The sequence below is a fragment of the Herpailurus yagouaroundi genome, unplaced genomic scaffold (assembly GCF_014898765.1).
Source record: "Herpailurus yagouaroundi ecotype Mexico unplaced genomic scaffold, PumYag 188, whole genome shotgun sequence".
Classification (NCBI taxonomy): domain Eukaryota; kingdom Metazoa; phylum Chordata; class Mammalia; order Carnivora; family Felidae; genus Herpailurus; species Herpailurus yagouaroundi.
Genome location: NW_024412419.1, coordinates 34,909,800 through 34,927,941, shown reverse-complemented (window position 1 = coordinate 34,927,941; position 18,142 = coordinate 34,909,800). Strand labels below are relative to the sequence as shown.

The window sequence follows — 18,142 nt, the reverse complement described above, 5'->3', positions numbered from 1 at the left end:
TGCCTGATGGAGGCCTGCCCACCTTGATGCTGGAATCCGGGGTCTTCTGCATCTGGAATGCGGCTGCCATGGTGTTGGTAGAGAGGTCCTGAGCAAGCCGGTCAGTCTGTGTCCTGAGCTGGGTCACCAGGGGGAGGGTGTCAGGGACAAGGGGTGAGCAGGGCAGGAGGGTCTGTTCTGCCTGGGCCCAGCAGCTCTACAGCTGCCCCGTGCCCAACTGCCTCGCTTCCTGTGCATCCTCCAGGAAGACGGCAGCTCAGACCCTTGGCTGCGGCGATCCCCTCTCCTTTGCCTGTCAGTCACCAGGGCTCGGCAAGAGTCCTCCGGAGGTAGCAGTGACAACAACGACAATGCAGCTTTCATGTTCCTCAGAGGAGACCCTGTGGGGGGGAAGCCCCTTTCTTTCCCTCCAGCCCACATCCCCCTTCCCAGGGCCATACGTTGTTGCCGGCTGCCTGGGAGGGGAGGCCTGGAAGCTTCCTCCTGCCAGCTACTTCCCGGGAATGGGAACCTCTGCAGAACCTTCCCGCCCCAGCACTCCTGAGCAAAGAGCCAAGGCAGGGTAAGCCTGTGCATAGAGGGCCTCAATTTCAGATCAGATTCACAAATTTAATTTCCTATTCCTTAATTTAATTCTGCATTTTAGTTTTGTTTTTATTATTTACATGGGTTCCCTTTAATGATTCCAAATTGCTGCTGCCCCTCTAGCAGTATTTTGTCGTAGGTTAACTTCTTGAAAACTGATCAGCGTTGGAGTTTATTCCGCGCTGGGTTTAGTTATTTTCTGAAACGAAGCACAATTAAATTAGAATAATGAACATGCTCTTTAGAGGATTAATTCATAATGAGCAGGCCATGTGCTACAGCTCACAGAAGAAAGGGCACGAGGACCGAAAGCTGTTTTTTCTGCCTAAATATGAAAAGTACATTCTGCAGAGCAGAACAAATCAGCTAATGACATCCAGAGCGCTGGCCAGCCCCAGAGCGGCACGGAGCTGGCATCTGGAGTTAGCGCGATCCCCACCAACACTGCTGCCTACCTTCCCTCCACGAGAAGCCTGGCAGCTGGTGACTTTGCCCGGCTCCTGGCTCCTGGCTCCTGGCTCCTGGCTCCTGGCTCCTGGCTCCGCAGCACAGCTTATAGAGGCCGCCGTGCACCCCCTCAGTTCTACCCCAGGAAGCCCCAAATTCTACAGCCTGTAGCTTCTCAAGCTTCATCCTCAGAACTTCCCAGAGCCCATTCATTCATTCATTCATTCAAGGAATGTTTTACTGAGCTCCTGCTATGTATCAGGCATCCATGGATACACCCTTGGGATACAGGTAGGAGTGTGGATGGTGAGTTGAGGAAGGGCAAGGCCAACAGGGCCTGAAAAGAGAAAGACTCAGGGCAGTGAGGGGGATAAGATCCTCCAGGGCCTTGGCTTCTTCTCTGAATGAATGGGTAGTCACGGCAGGGATTTGAGCGGAAGTAGTATATGGTCCAATTTACATAAAACGATCTCTGACTGCTGGCTGATAAAAGATTTTCTGGCCTGAGGTGGGTGAGGTGGATAGAAGCTGGGAGAGCTTTTAGGAAGCTAACAGCTTAGGCCTCTAAAACTCTAGCCTCAGGTTCTCCAGTCGCCCCCGAAGTGCCGAGCCCAGGCTTCACTGCCAGCCCTGGAGGTTTAGAGTCTGTGGAAACTCCTGCCTCCCCGAAGAAGTGGTTTTCAAGCAGCTGTGAGGCATGTTCAGGGGCATCATACCTCCCTGGCCCCAGGAGACCCCTCTACAGCCTCTCCCCAGCCCTCCCACTGATCCTTGGGTCAAAAAGCCCACAAGAAAGGGGGCTTTTAGGCAGGAGACAGCCCTACCTTGTCCCTTTGGTTGTCTCAGGCTCCTCGGAGAGGGAGACACCCTCTCAGCCAGGTAACTGACAAAGTGACATCAGAAGGCCTCTACTGTGCAGCTGCCACAGGAACAGGGGACAGATCAAAGCAGGAGAGGACCCACATCTGCGGGAACCAAAGCAAGGAAGAAGTACAAACAAACCGAATGAATAAATAAGCAGATGAATGATTGATGGGGGTGGGGGTGGGGGTGAATGATGAATGAGTAAATGAATGATTGATGAACAGACCCAAGTGTATGGCCAGCTCCACCACTCTGCTCTTTTGCTGTGTTGTCTCCTGGGAACCACAGAGTACAGATCCTCCCGTGGCCCTCAACCCTAGGATTCCCCACTGGAGTCGGGACCCCACTGCTTTTGACCCCAGAGGCGGAAGTAGCTTTGGCTTAGGAGTAGAGGCCTGTGGCTGCAGGGGTGGGCAGCCTGTAGGTTCTGAGCGAGGAGAGCTCTGAGGATCTCAGACAAGGGGAAGGTGGAGGGGGAAGAAGTTATTTTGAAATGTAGGTTTTATTATTTCAGGTATGGTGAGGCCGACAGATCAGCAGACGATTGCCATTGAAAAGACAGTTTGTTATACACGTGGATCCGAAGGGAAGGGGACCTGCCATGGCAGGGGCCACGCAGGGAAGCACGAGGCAGACCACGAGGTTGGTCAGGAGGCAGAGGGAGTAAGGAGAAATGTGGTCAAGAGCCATCGTTGTGGTTTCCACAGGAGGGAACAGGCAGGCAGGGTAAGCAGACTTAGGAATGGCTCCTTTGAATAATGTCAGCAGGTTCTGGGGCATAGGGGCCCTACCCAGTCCCTGGCCCTGGGAGATTAGGGCGGGGGGGGGGGCGATATTGGTTTGGAGTGTGAGAGCTCAAGAAAGGAGGTGGTTGGGGCTATGGGCTCGGGATTGGTTGGTTTGTGTATGAGTAGTGTGCTGGAAGGTGCATTTTTTTACTGTCTCTGGGAATGGTTAACCCTGGCAGGGGAGGTCTTTCCAGTGCCAGCAAGGCCACGTCAAAGCACCAGAAATACAGCAAATGAAAAGGCTTAATACGGGGGGAAGAGGACAGATTTGTTTTTTTCCGTTCCTAGTCCCACACCAGACTAGCATTCTGCAGATGCCGGGCCTTGGATCAGTCTCATTCATTCTAGGGCCTGTGAGGCTAGAGAAGTCCATTTCAACTGAGCGTGTGACTGTATCAGCTCAACAGGCAGAAAGAGTTCAGTGACTGAGATTTCCAGAAACTTCTCTCAATGAGGCAGGCCAATGATAACTTCAGCTCAGGCCCAGAAATCTCCTCCCCTGCACTGGCATCAAGGACACTGGATGTGCCCCCACTTCCAGAAGGTTTTGTCTCCCCGTGTGGCGAGATCCTGCTGCCCTGAGGGCAGAAGGGCCCTATTCAAGGAAGCAGTGCGTGGACACCCTGGGTCTTACGGGCCCACTCAGTTTTGGAGAAGGGACTTGCCCAGGGATTCCCATGGAATCTGGACTGTGTGTTTGGGGTCAAAAGACCACTCAGAAGAGTACAGGTGTACGCCCCACTTTATTTTCTGAACTTTAATAGCTAGTCATAATAAAAATGACTCCCATTTATTGAAAGCTTACTAAAGGTTAGATGTCAGGCGAAAAGCTTTGTATTATGTCATTTAATTCTCTCATCAACCTCAGGATGTAAGTTATGTTTACTCTCATTTTACAGAGGAAACTGAGGCCTAGAGAAAGGCTAAAGAACTTGCTGGTAAGCGGGGAGCCAGAATTGCACCCAGATGGATCACGGCCACCGGGAATTGAAAACTGAAGAGTTGTTTCCTGGAGGCCCCTTCCAACAATCCTGCTGATCTTTCACTCCCCTGGCCCCCTGGTTCTTAACCCTTTAAGGGCTGCAGAGCCCTCTAAGCGCGTGAGGAGTGGAGAAAGTCGTCCTCGAAAACAGTCGTTTTCATTTTGCACAAGTATATTTCCCAGGCAATTTCAGGCGTCCACGGGCCCTCCTGAAGCTCAGGAACCCTGCTTTTGGCATTGGCTTGCTGCAGTGACTTTTTTTCCCTCAAAACCCCCAGGGCATAGGGCAACCCTCAGGGCCCTGAAATCACCCTGGTGGGGAATGGAGGCAGGCAGGACAGGTTAATCAATGAAAGCCCCCTACACGCTCCTTCCATAATTGCATTCCTGCCTTCTCACCCTAACAGCCAGCACTTAGGGTAATTGCATTCCAATAAGGCTCCCAGGCCTCCAGGGCCTGCCCTGGAACCTGTTGACAAGCCATCTGCTTCCAGAGGGGTTCTGCAGACCAAGACAGCCTTTTAAAATTCTTCTCTGTTGTGTTTGCTGCAAGAGAGACAAAGGACGCTGTAACAGATCTTGTCCAAATCCCGCTTTCTTAACCCACCCACATCAGCCCTGGAGCCAAGGACGCTTCCTGTGTCCTGAGCTGTCTTGCAGATGTCAAAACAGCAGCACCTGTTCCTTCAAGTGGGTGACCTTTAGAGACACCTGGCTTTGAGGCAAGGTGGCCAGTACCAGAAGGCTGGGCAGAACCCGCCTGGGCTTGGGCCCTCCCTCGAGGCTGGCTATTGCGCTGGGCCCCTCCCCCAGCTTCACTCATTTATTCATAAGATTTATTGGAACCGCCCTCAAAGGGCTCCCGCTCTTTGCGAAGAAAACCCACGATACGAAGAAGTAGGAAAATCCCCCGAGAAACAGGGATGTTTCATGAATCCGGAGAGTCTTATTTCCAGAAATATAACTTCCTCGGAAGAAGGTCCATGCGTTCTCCAGGCACAATGAAGTCTATGCAATTAACAGAAAAAGTGCAGGGTTCAGGGTGATTTGAGTTTCACTGTTTCCCAAATAGAGACGACTCCTCTGCTCACCCCCACCAAAGGAATGAGGTATAAATGGAGAGGTCTGGTGTTTGTTATATGACTTACAGATGCCCCTTCCCCCACCACAGCCTCTGACGCTTCTTTCCTGTGAAGAAAACTCTCCTCTGGGGGCTCCTGTTCCCCGAGTTTGAGTCCCAAGAAGCCCCCGGCAAACCCGGCTCCCTTGTGCTACATCCTCAGGGCTGAGAGTTGATTCCCTCATCTCTGCTGAGGCCTTCAGGCCTCAGGGGAAATGGATTGTTTCAGGAAGGAAACGTTGTTGCTGCAGGAGGGAGGGGAGACCCCAGTGTTCTTGGGTGGTTAATCCCCTCTCCAACATTATAATCCCTGCAGCTGACATGTGGTTTGGCAGAAGAGGGTCAACTCTTCAGTATGGCAGGCCGGTGTTTGAATCCTGGTGCTGCCAGTCATGAGCTGTGTGACATTAAGCCAGTCATTTTACCACCGGGTATTTGTTTTCCCCTCTGGGGGTGGGGGTGAGGGGGGGTGGGGGAGAGTAAGATTTACCTTCTAGGTTGAAATTGAAGAGGTAACATGCCACCTGTGCCTGGGTTTGATCCGTGATTTCCTTTCTTTTTCTCCCCACAGGAAGGCACAAACTTCTAAAGCATTCTGCAGATGTTAGAAGGTACTATTGGGTTGTTGTCTATCAGTGCTCTTGGGCCAACCCTTTCTCCTACCCTTTACCCCCCACCCACCCCATTTCATTCTTCCTTTGTCCTGATCTCTCCTTCCACCTAGAGCCTGAACTCTCAACTATGGCTTCAGGCTTTCCCCAGAGGATTTGGTTCTCATGGACAGGCTTGGCATCCCCCCTCCTCCCTCCCCCGTGGTTCACAGCAGAGGCCACTGTAGCATCACAAATGGGGACACCCATGGTCAGGCCGATGTGTCCATTCCTGCCTCTTCTGGCTTAACACCAGGGTCCTTATATTCAAGTCTATAGGTCTGCTACGCGCACCTGCTATGGGTGGTGAGATTTTCATGGCAGAGACTGGATCCTAAATGGGCAACCAGCCTCCTGGGGGTGAGCAGGGGCTCGTAGGACCGTGTGATGCACACCCTCCTATTCGAGGCCGTGCCCACTCCCGTCACTTCACTGTGACCACCGTCCTTGCCAGTATCTTCACCGTCATGCTCACCCTGGCCATGGGCACCCAGCACCCCAATCAGGACCATCTGAGCCTCAGGGAACTAACACCTTAAGACACAAAGAGCCTCAAAGAGGACCCCCACACTCGGACCCACTATTTTTAGGTATGTTTTGCTTGCTTACAGGTTCAGTGTTTTAAATGGAATCTTGAAAATGCCAAGTTATCGGCAGGGTGGGGGGGATGTGGGTAGGGAAAGGGTCAGAAGAGGCCAGGGGAGATTAGGGATTTAATTAAACTGCCTGTTTGGGTAAGGACTTTTAGGTGCAAAGCTGCTTTGCATGATAATGGCAGTTTATCTGAATTCCATTCTACAGAAGGAAGCTCTTTTACACTTAATTACTGTGGCCGGTAAACCTGGCTTCTCCTTAATGCCCCTCCCCAGGGTAAGCTGGACGCCTTCCCTCTCAGCTTCAGCCCTGCTGGCCACTACCAGGGACAGATCTCTCATCACGTGTCATCTGTCCCAGTGTGAGGCCTGTCCATGCACCTCGCAGTACCTAGGTGGGTGGAGGGCCTTTGGGATGACTCAGCAAAGTCAGGTCTGGTTCTGGGGTGACCCGCAAGCGTCCCCATTGGGCTCCACAGCCAGCCAGGGTGGCAGAGAATGGGTCTGGGATCAGACTGCTGGACCTGGGCCTGGGATTTCTGCTCCTAGAACCCCCGAACAACCACCTGGTAGACTCCCGCTCCTAAACAGCAACCCTAGGCTGGCAGATATGTGGTGGCTAAGAGTGCTGGGTCGGGCGGGGGTGGGCTTGGGTCTGGACCAGAGGGAGACTCCCTAGCTAACTTGTCAGGCCGGCCGGAAGGTGGAGGGGCCACGTCTTAGCATTTGGTGGTGGTGGTCTCTTTCCAGTCTCTTTCAGTGAGCAGTCAGGACAAAGGGAGAGGAAGATGGAAAGGTTTGGGGGTGTGGGAAGGGAAGTCAGAGAGCCCTAATAGTGAGAGCAGGAAGCCACAGGGAGATGGGCCCCAGCATTTAGAGACTCCAGACCCTGGGGCAAGCTAGGGAAGGGTTAAGGGGTTTGGGAGCTCCTGTTTCCAATCACTTGTCAGCCAGCTCAGCTCTCATCCTTATCAGCAGGGATAGGGCTGTGCAGGGAGAGGCTCCGGAGAGCTTTCCAAGCTCTTCCCAGACTCCAAGCTCTCAGCATTCTTACTACCTTCTACGGGCTCCCCCGCTCAGTCCAGGGGGAGCACAGTGGGTGGAGGCTGGGAACCCAAACACATTTAATGGAGTAGAGTGTGAGTTACTAAATACAGCGCTGGGGTGGCGGCGGGGGGGGGAGTTGCTGCAGAATCTCAGCAGTAAACCTTCCCAGTCAAGCTGCCTCTCCCTTCCCCCCCGCCCCCAACTTAAAGCCAGATTAGTGCAGGCTGTCTTTACTCCTATTTAACTCACCATTTGGCTAAAACCCTTCAGTGGTTTTCCCGTTTGCAGTTACCACCGACTCAGAAATCTCCATTGTATATTTATGGAGTGACTTTTGGAATTTAAGTAGAGGAGCTCTCATTTTGGGTAAAATTCATCTTGGCAGATTTGACCTCTGCTAGCCTTTGGAGAGGGGTGCAGCTTTTCCTTGTTGCCATCTTAACTATTTACTAATTGTCCCCATTTCAGCCGTTAAAAAAATTGCACGAGCCTGATTTCTGCATCTTCACTGAAGATATTGAAAGATGTTGCCTGAGAGAGGGCTGAGGGCAGAACCCTTGGTCACGCCGGGATAGATTGTCCTCTAGAACTGGACATCAACCCGTAGTCAGTAACCTTTGGCCGTGGCTATTAAACCAGCTACTAATATCCCATATTGTGCTTCTCTAATTTGTAATCCACCAATGCATCCAGAAGACTGCCATGAAAAAAGATGCGTGCCTTTCTGAAATCCAATGTACTTGGGCCCCCAAATTAGCCCGATTTGCCGTTCTAGCGTCCCTGCTAATGAAGGAAGTCAGGTTGGTGTGATATTTTGCAGTAGGACAGGAGATATGTTGTGAATGCATCTGTAAGCAGCATAAATACAGTTTCATAAGGAGCAAGAGTTGCTTGTCAGGAAGAACTGGTATGTGCTTCAGACACGCCAGGGAGCAGAGCCTGTAAAAGAGAACTGACCCAGGGAATAAATGGGGGGTGGGGGGGGGTGGCGTCTAAAGGGAATTTGAGTTGATCACAAGCAGTGACTAGGGTAGCAGTTCCTGTGATTTGGGGGGTCCTGGACTGCAAGAATAGATCTTGGGCTAGAACCAAGATTTCCCCCTGGAAAACTAGTCACAAAGGCCTTTGTTTTTCTGGATCTAGAAACTCCAGGAAGGTTCTGAACACCCCAGGCTGTTTGAGCCTCCATGGCTGCTACCAGTGCTGTTCCCTCTGGAATTCCTCTTCTGACGCCGCCTGGTGAACATCTACTCGTCCTTCATTTCCGCTGTAAGTCTTACATCTTCTAACTAGCCTTGCCTGCCACCTCTTCACCTCTAATTCCAGACTTTCTAGGTAGAACTCACTACCTTTCCCACTGTGACCATTTGTTCTCTGTCTAGATGTATTGTGCACAGTTAAGAACGCAGACTCTGAAGTCCAGTGGAGTCATACTTCAGTTCTGACATGGCTTCTTATTTTCACCTCTCGAAGTCCCAGTTTCCTCATCTGTAATGTTGAGACAAGAATAAATACTCAGTAGGAATGGCATCCTCGGCATCAGTAGATCGTGAACACAAAGGACTGGATTAGGTATCTGTTGCTGCATAACCAATGATGCCAAATTTAGTGGCTTAAACCAACAGTAAACATTGTCTCTGGAGGTTTCTGTGGGTCAGGAATTTATGAATGGTTTAGCTGAGTGGTTCTGGCTGGAGGTTTTTTCATGAGGTTACGGTAATCTGAAGGCTTGTCTGAAACTGGGGGCTCTGCTTCTTGGATGGCTGAATCACACAGCTGTTGGCAAAAGGTCTCAGTTCCTCACTGGTTATCGGTGGGAGGCCTCAGTTCTTCTCCATGTGGACCTCACCATAGGGCTTCCTGAGTGTCTTCGCTACATGGCAGCTGGGGATCCTTAAGGAGATTGATTCAAGAGAGAGCGAGGTGGAAGCTGCAATATCATTTATGGCCTAGCTTCAGAAGTCACACACCATTTTCCCCACAAATTCTATTAGTATCAGTCCTAAGCAATGTTGAAGGGGACTACATAAGTACATGAACACCAAGAGGTGAGGATCATCGGGGAACATCTTGGAGGCTATTAGCCCAATGTTTATCAAAAGTGTATCCTATCCTGGGGCACCTGGGTGGCTCAGTCGGTTGTGTCCGACTCTTGGTTTCGGCTCCGGTCATGATCTCACAGCTCACAAGTTCGATCCCCGCATCAAGCTCTGTGCTGATAGCACAGAGCCTGCTTGGGATTCTCTACCTCCCTCTCTCTCTCTGCCCCCCCCCCCCTCAAAAATAAATAAAGAAAGAAACATTAAAAAAAAAAGCATATCATATCATAAGGTGGAAGCAAACCAAGTGTCCACTGACAGATGAATGGATAAAGAAAATGTGGTATATACAATAGAATAGTATTCAGCCTTAAGCTAAAAAAAAAAAAAAAAGGAAAATCTTGCTATTTGCAACAACATGGATGAGCCTGGAGGACACCATGCTAAGTGAAATAAGCCAGGCATAGACAAATATTGCACGATCTCACTTATACATAGAACCTAAAAAAGGAAAAGGTCAACTGCATAGTAACAGAAAGTAGAATGCTGGTTACCAGAGGCTGGAGGAGGGGGGTAAGGGAAAAGAGGGGATATTGATCAATGGGTACAACTTTCAGGTACAAGATGAATAAGTTCTGGAAACCTAATGTAGAGCACGGTGACTTATAGTTAATAATAATGCATTATATACTTGACATTTGCTAAGAGTAAATCTAAGTGTTCTCACTATAAAAAATGGTAACTATGGTAACTATGGGAGGTGATGGATATATTCACTAGTTTGTGGTAATCACTTCACAATGTATACATATGTCAAAATATCACATTGTACACTTTATTTTTTAATTAACTATTTTTAAAGTTTATTTTTTTTAAAGACTTAAAACATTTTTTTTTAGTGTTTATTTATTTTTGAGGGAGACAGACAGAGCATGAGCGGGGGAGGGGCAGAGAGAAAGGGAGACACAGAATCGGAAGCAGGCTCCAGGCTCCAAGCTGTCAGCTTAGAGCAGGACATGGGGCTCAAACTCACCAACTGTGAGATCATGACCTGAGCCGAAGTCAGATGCTTAACCGAATGAGCCACCCAGGCACCCCAAGAAAGTTTATTTATTTTGAGAGGGAGGGAGCATGCAAGCAAGCAGGGGAGGGGCAGAGAGAGCGGGAGAGAGAGAGAATCCCAAGCAGGATCTGCACTGTCAGGGCGGAGCCCAATGTGGGGCTCGAACTCACATACCATGAGATTATGACCTCCGGACTAAGTCAGATGCTTAGCGGACTGAGCCACTCAGGTGTCCCCACATTGTATACTTTAAATATATTCAATTTTGGGGGCTCCTGGGTGGCTCAGTCAGTTGGGCGCCCGACTTCGGCTCAGGTCATGATCTCACGGTTTATGAGTTCGAGCCCCGTGTTGGGCTCTTTGCTGACAGTTCGGAGCCTGGAGCCTGCTTTGGATTCTGTGTCTCCTTCTCTCTCTGCCCCTCCCCAACTTGTGCTGTGTGTCTCTATGTCTCTCAAAAAATAAATAAATGTAAAAAAAAAAAATTAAAAAATAAATATATTCAATTTTTATTTGTCAAAAAATAAACAATATTTTTAAAAGCCATATTAGAAGGGCTCCATAAATAGTAGCTGCTATTACTCACACTCTGTATTCTCTACTAGAAAGTTAACCCCTTGAGGATAGTGACTCTGTCTTGGCTATTTGTATCCCAAGTGCCTAGTGTCAAGCATATTGGTAGGGACATACTAAATGTCGATGGAGAATACCTGAATAAAGGCTTGGAGAGGGTGGGTCTAGCGGCAAGTTCAGAGTGATTGGAAGTTACACCCGGATGTTAAGTAGAATTCTGTAACTCAGTCGCGTATCTGGAATTACCAACGTGTATAGAATTAATAATAACTGATAGTTCCTTCCATTTTTAGCTGTTTGAGTACCAAAGACGTTTGGTACTTAAAGAGCAGGCAGGACAGGTGATACTCTTATGATTCCCTTTGGAAAAGACACTCCAAGCAGGAATTTGGTGTGGAGCAATGGTCCCAACCCCGCTGATTTAAAGAGTGAACCTACTGCTGTTTAATTCCCCAGACTGAGTCACACATGGCAACCTCTTAATACATTTGTCATACTCAAATTCCTATCTTGATGACTCCTGTGTCCCTCTACCAGGCTGAACAATCTCCCTTTCTAGAAGACTCTGATGCACATTTATTAGAGTTAATTAAAAGGTGCACAGAGAGTTTCATGTCAGAGACCTGCCTGGCTACTCCTGCCCTCTGGAGCAGGAGAGGATCTAACTCTACCAGGTAATTGATACTCTGGGCAATATTGAGTTTCCAGACATCCAGCTGAAATTGTAAGCCTTGCCCCTACTTCCTCGGCTTGAAAGTTCACTGATTGTCTCTTTCCCACAGACGGAGCCCTCTGTCCCTGCCGGTGCTATGCTTATTTGCCCATTTTCCCAACAAGAAGCCATTCCCATGGGGCTGCACCTTCAGGAGCTCAGAGACAATGACCTGTGAATGAGCAGGTGTCCTCTCAGAGATTTCCCATGTAGATCACATTCCAACTTGTCAGAGGTCCCATTTCTCCCCAGTTCCTTGAACTCTCAGACGAGTGGCTTTAATTGGTTCTTTCTCTCTTTCTTTTGGTTAAGGAGAGTATGGCAAGAAGAGGGAAAATGTGTTTCTATTGGAATGGAAAGAGCTTGGTTGCACTGATCAATATTTTGCCTTTTGGTAATAATAATAATAATACTAATAATAGATCAGGACATGAAAATTGTAGATGGAACATACCATGGAAGAGAGATGATATCTGAATTGTATCTTAAACCAAATCAGGTCACCATATAGGACTTTGAAAGGAAATTAAAAATGCTTATTGATTGAGAGTAAAAAAAAAATAACATACTTGAATCTGATATTATTTATCAAGGCTCATTGTAATCCAAAGCAACTGGACTCTGGAATGTCCCCCCTTTTTGAGTGAGCTTCTTTTACAGTATTTATTTCACTTTCCATTAGTATTTAACGAGAAAGAACATTTTTAGTAGAGATAGCATTGGGAAACATGGCCAGTTCAAGAGCTGGGGACTTGTGTATCTGAGGAATTCTTTGGGTGTAGGATCAAGGCGATGTGACTCTGTTGGTTTTCAAATTCTCCCTCTGCATATCTGTGGAAAGAATTGTGTCATTCCTGGTAGAAAATCCAGCCAAAGTATTCCCTTGGAGATAAAAACACAAAATAAGAGTTAAGAAACATTTTTTGGGGGGAGTCAAAAGAATGTTAATGAGACAGTTGATACAAAGAAGTTGAAAATAAAATAAATACTTATGACCAGTTGACAAGTTTGAAAAAAAAAAAGAAAATATTGAGATTTCAGAGGGGAAGCAGGGATGGGGCAGAAAGAACTCAATAAGGGGACAATGTGGAACCAAACTGAGGAAGCAGGACTTTTTTAAAAATATTTTTTTAAATGTTTTTATTTATTTTTGAGAGCGCGAGAGAGCGAGTGAGGGAGGGGCAGAGAGAGAGAAGGAGACACAGAGTCTGAAGCAGGCTCAGGCTCTGAGCTGTCAGCACACAGCCTACCGCGAGACTCAGACTCATGAATGGTGAGATCATGACCTGAGCCAGTCAGACGCTTAACCGACTGAGCCACCAAGGCACCCCAAGGAAGCAGGACTTTTAACCAATGATTATTAGAAAAACAACACAACAGTTACTGATTGATTCGAAGAACAGATTATGGTTCTAGGATAAGGGACACAAATCATTCAGTCTTGGGAAGACCATACCATGTTGGACAAGCCATGAGTTTTATGGATAGTATCTCATTTCCTGTGTGATTAAGAACACTGTTCTTTGGATCATTACATTCAGTTGACGATCATTTGTTGAGCACATACTATATGTCACATTGTTTGGCAAAGTCCTAAATATATTTTTTAAATCCTTATGACAACTCTATGATTGAATATAATTATTACCCTCGTTTTACAGAGGAAACTGAGGTCCAAAGAAATCACCCACTTGCTGAGTGTCAAAGTTAGGAAGCAGTGGGACAAAGATTTAAACTTAGAACGTCCTGAAAACTACCATACAGAACTGCCCCTTGATAAGTACACAGGTAACCAAAATGCAAGACAGAAAGTGAAAAGCACTCCATAGGTGATCCAAACAAGCTACAGTGAAGTTCTAACCTCAGGCAAAGGCAGGGAAGGGCTCCCTGGAGTACGGGTAGCATTTGAGTTGGGTCTTAAAATGTGGGCAGGATTTCCTTAAGTGGGCGTAAAGGAAAGCATCTTTAAGATGAAAGAGGTAACATGAACCAGCATTCAGAACTGGAAAAGCCAAAGGTATGTTTGGAGAATTTTACAATTCCGGTTTGTTGGGGAAGCCATTCTCCATGGTGGCAGCATATTAGCTGGAGAGGGTTGAAAGTCGTCAGGGAGCAGAGTTTCTGATACCATCACGAGCACATGGGCAACCTGTGGGTCTGGTTAAATGCAGCTTCTGCTTTAGCAGCCTGTGATGCTGGCCCCCCTGGGATGCCAAGGTGGCTGGGCTTGGACCACACTGAACATCTGGCCTCTTGAGGGCCTTGCTTTCCTGGCTTAGGGGTGTGGACTTGTTTGGCAAACCCACGACTGCACAGATGGATTCTGAGCGGGGAAATGAGGCTTTAGGAAGATGTTCCATGGTTCTGCAGAGTCCTCTGGGCTTTGGCTCCTTTAGCCCCTAACTTGTAACCCTCAATACTCACCACCCCATTTCAGTCAGGGTTCAGGCAGGAAAAGAGAAATCACCCTAGTTAGTTTAATGGAGATAATTTCACCCTGGCTTCCGATTGTCACTGATTTGCCAGAACTGCTTAGAAACTGTTCCCCTCCCTCCTCCAGGACCGGCCCGAAGCAAAATCTTTCCTATTCTCTGTGGGTTCAAGAAGGAGATGAAATATTAGCTTGGTCTTGGGCCATTCTGTGGGCCCATCCAGGTAAAGGCTGGGCCCCGTCACCCAGCACACTCTGGATCGCTTTTCCACAATCAGCAGATCTGCTCAGGGAATGAAAAATGCTGCTAATATCGGCCTGAAAAAAACATCATCAGGAAATTAAGTCTGTGGCTTTAAAAACTCCCACACTGCTTTCTGGCGCTGCTGGGTCTCCCATCGGGGGATCTCTCCCTCTGCCTGGGGGCCTTCTTCCGGCCTCCTCCCCTCCCTATCTGGCCCTGCTACCCTCTGTCTCCCTTCCCCCAGCCTCTTCTCCTTCCTTTCCTTCTTTCTTTCTCATCCCACAGGACCTCTAGCCTCCTCCTTTCTTCTCACTGAGCTCCTCCTTTGTGGCTTCAGCCTGCCCTTCCTGTCTCTAGGCCTCCAGCTTTTCCTTAGCTCCAAGGAAGCATCTGTCTGTCTCCTTTTCACTTCCCATCAGGGAATCCTAAATGCTGAATAGGCCCTTCAGCCCGGGCCCTGAAGGGGACTTGGCTGGGGCACTGGGGAAGAGGGGAGGGGTGCGGGAACCTGCCAGGGCCATACAGAAGCCCATTGATAGGCAGCCCCTCAACACAGACAATCCAGTCCAGCCTCCATGGCTCCGGGTGGAAAAAGGTATCCCTTGAGGTGGTGGCCAATATCCCGTGCATCGTGAATGACCTCAGTGTCTCTGGCTGGTGGGGGGAACTTCACTCTGTATCCTCCAAATCCTTCAGGCCTATCAGCCCCACCATCCGTGTGAATGTGTTTGTCTTGAAAATAATTTGTCAGTACATCTCCATCAGCAGCGCTGATTTCATTAATTGGAAGAATTAGCTCTTTGTGGCCAATGGAAGAATATGGAGCCAAAACACACGAAACACTTTTCCCTAGTGACCCAGAGACCCCTGGACGAACTCCTGGGTGCCATGAAAAATGGATCATTTTGCAGAAAGAATATCATTGGATGTTTATTTAACATCACTCTGCACCCCCCACCCCCACCCCCAAAGACCTTCGAATCACTCTCACATCTGGCTTCTTTTCCCCCTTCACTTTTTTTGTGCAAAGCCAGGGCAGGGAGGAAACTTCATCAGTCTGAAAACATCCAGCAGCAAAGTGTAAATTAAATGCGCAGAGAGGCCAGGAGAGGGGAACTCTTACATCCTGGGGGTGGAGGATTAAAGAGACCATGTCTTCATTCCCACTCAGTATGGGCAGAGCTGTTTCTGGACTCTGTGTTTGCCACTAGGATCTGTGTGACCTTGGGTAAGGCATTTAACTCTTTCAAGCCTCAGTTTCCTTACTGGTAAAATGGAGAAACAAACACATACTCATAGGGCTGTTGGAGGGTTAAAGGAGATAATACGCATAGAGAATATGGCACATAGTAGACACTTGATTAATTGCTACTATTGTTGCTGGAATCAAAATCAGAGTAGAATGCCCACTGTTCTCATAGCTTAGAGACCCACCATTGCTGGCCCCATTCAGGGAGACAGATGGGCAAAAATATATCCAATGAGGGGAGACAGATGGACGAAAAGGATGATCAAGGGTATTGGATGGAATGACAGGCCAATGGGGTGATGGACAGATGGAACATCTCATGGGAGATGCAGATTTATGACAGCCCAAAGGGGACACTGAGAGATGGTGGTCCTGTGGGAAGGACAGATGGATGAGGGTCCAATGGGGGAGACAGAGAGATGACAGGCCAAAGTGGAAGACAGATGGATGGCAATTCCATAGTAGAATGGGGGAAGGGGTGGGCAACCTTATGACTAGGGAGAACAGATGGACTCATGCTGATGATGGGGCCCAGGCTTCCTGTTTAGTCTCTATTTCTCAGGCCAGGACATCCCTGAATTCACAAGAACCCCAGGGGCTCCGTGGGCATTTGAGAGGGGGGTGTCACATGACCTGGGAAGACTTTAAGCACCAGGGTCTGTTCGTTCCCACTCCCACAGCCCCTCCCTGGGTGGCCTCACAGATAAAGGCTCAGGCATGATGAGAAGGAGGAGGAGGAGGAGGAAGAGGAGGAGGGAGAAAATATTTTGGAAGAAAAGGGAAGTAAAAACTGACTAAAACTTTTATTTATTTAAAATAAAGGTTGTTATGCTTGACTGTAAACATGCTGGCCCATCCCTCCCTCCCTCCCTCCCCTTCTTTCATGGCAGAGGGGTCGGACCACACAGCAAGCTGGGGGCAGGAGGCAGGGAGAAGGCCACAGGGAGGGGTGGGACCAAGGTGCCCCAGGTGTTTGGAGGGGATAGGGACCTAGGAATTCAGTGCTCTGCTGAGCACAGCTGGGCTGGGCTGGTCCTAGACCCACTGGCCCTCAGCTCCTAACCCTTTGGCATATAAACCTGCAATAGTCCATATGGCCTTAACTCCGCAGGCACACACAAGTACGGTCAATGTAGGGATGAGGACGGCACAGATAGGCACAGAGACCCTCACAGGTGCCTGCCTCTGTCTCTGTTTCTCTCCTTGTCGGAGACAGACAGCAGTCCTAGAAGAGGTGGGCAGAACTCCAGCTGTGAGTCACATTTTCTATTTGAGCTAAAAATCCTTATCTGCCTTTGTCTTTTTTCTTTCTTTCTTTCTGGTTCCACCTGACTTCCTTTCGTTTCTTCAGTGACTGAGCCATTTTGGGTGGCCTATAAGAACCTATGAGCTCCCCAGAGAAGGGAGACAGGTGTGGATGGATAGAGAAGAATCTGGACTAGAGACAGGTCTGGGGACCCTGTGCTGCAGGTCCTTTGTGAACACATTGCTGTGGCCGTCATTGGTGGCCCAGCCAGATGGGGGAAGGACTGTGGTATGCAGGGTCAGGAGCAAATAGGCAGGAAATGTTTGTGATAAGAGGCTTCCTTCTTGCAAGCTCCGCTTATCCAGACCCAGCTGTGGAATAAGGGCAAGGAGCCGTCAGAGGCGGCTGCAAGAGCCAGCCTTTGGGACTGCTGGAAGAAGGGCTGCATTTGCTGGGGTTCCCCAGGGCCTGAAAAAAGGCAGCACTTGGGGATAAAAACGATCCTGGGAACCCAGCCAGGGCTGCCTTCTTTGGGGATCAGGAAGCTCAATCATACTTCATAAGTCCAAATCAATCCCTTAAGCAAAAGAAAAGAAAACAAAACCCCTGGGTTTTGTTAATCCAAGTTGCCCAGAAGGCAGGGCATGTCTAACTACTGCTGGCCCCAGGACATTTCATGCTTTGGGTTGGTCCCAGCTGGAGCCATTCATTAATATTTACCAGTAAAAATGGAAAGTGGAAGAGTGCACCCACAAGGACCAACCTGGAAGCTGTGGGCGAGAATCCATTCCAGGGTAGTCTTCTGCTGGGATTGGTCTCAGGAATGTGCTCCCCGGGCTCCAACTGTCTCCTGTTTCTTCAAGGCCCCATCTGTGGTTGACTTGGACAGCTCACAAAAGAGCTGGAAGTGCTGCAAAGGAGCACCCCATGAGTGGGGGTGAGGCTTTGGGCCTCCTGCTATTGTACCAGTGCACCTTCTTAAGGATTAGCAGCTTCCATCTATCCCTGGGGGCCCTGCACTGTAAATGCCTGTGTAATGCTAATTTGTGGTTGGCAGGAGATTGATTGGGAAGAAGCTGAACAATGGCAAGAGGAGGCTGAGCTCCCTCCAACTTCTGGAGCCTTTGGTGTGTGTGTGTGTGTGTGTGTGTGTGTGTGTGTGTGTGTGTGTGTGTATCTACTACTAGCGGGAATGTAGCAACAAGGGCACAGAGAGGATGATTGAAGGAGCGATGGGGATTAAGTCACTGACAGCCAATTCAGGGAGGTCCTTTTTTGATGTAAGTGACATCCTATCCCTTTTGCTGTGTTCTGTTAGAAGCAAGCCTTCGGGTCCAGTCCACACTCAAGTGGAAGGACTTACGCAAGAGGCCAGAATCAATGAGAGCCATTTCAGAAGCTTGTTGGGACACTTAGTGCCAGGTACATAGTAAGTGCTCAGGAAAAGACGTTACCGCGTCTAGTGATGTGGTCTGTGAAGTGGGCTACCTGGCCTTCAGTGGCCCAGGC

General features: G+C 48.9%; 1 long non-coding RNA gene across 1 annotated transcript in view; it reads left to right on the top strand.

Annotated features, from left to right (window-relative positions):
* Positions 1-986: 986 nt before the first annotated feature.
* Positions 987-18,142, top strand: part of LOC121044385 (uncharacterized) — a 92,952-nt gene continuing 75,796 nt past the window's right edge. The window contains exons 1-3 of the long non-coding RNA XR_005797281.1: positions 987-1,323; positions 5,358-5,397; positions 8,220-8,345. This is a non-coding gene — a long non-coding RNA (uncharacterized LOC121044385). The remainder of the gene's footprint in view (positions 1,324-5,357; positions 5,398-8,219; positions 8,346-18,142) is intronic.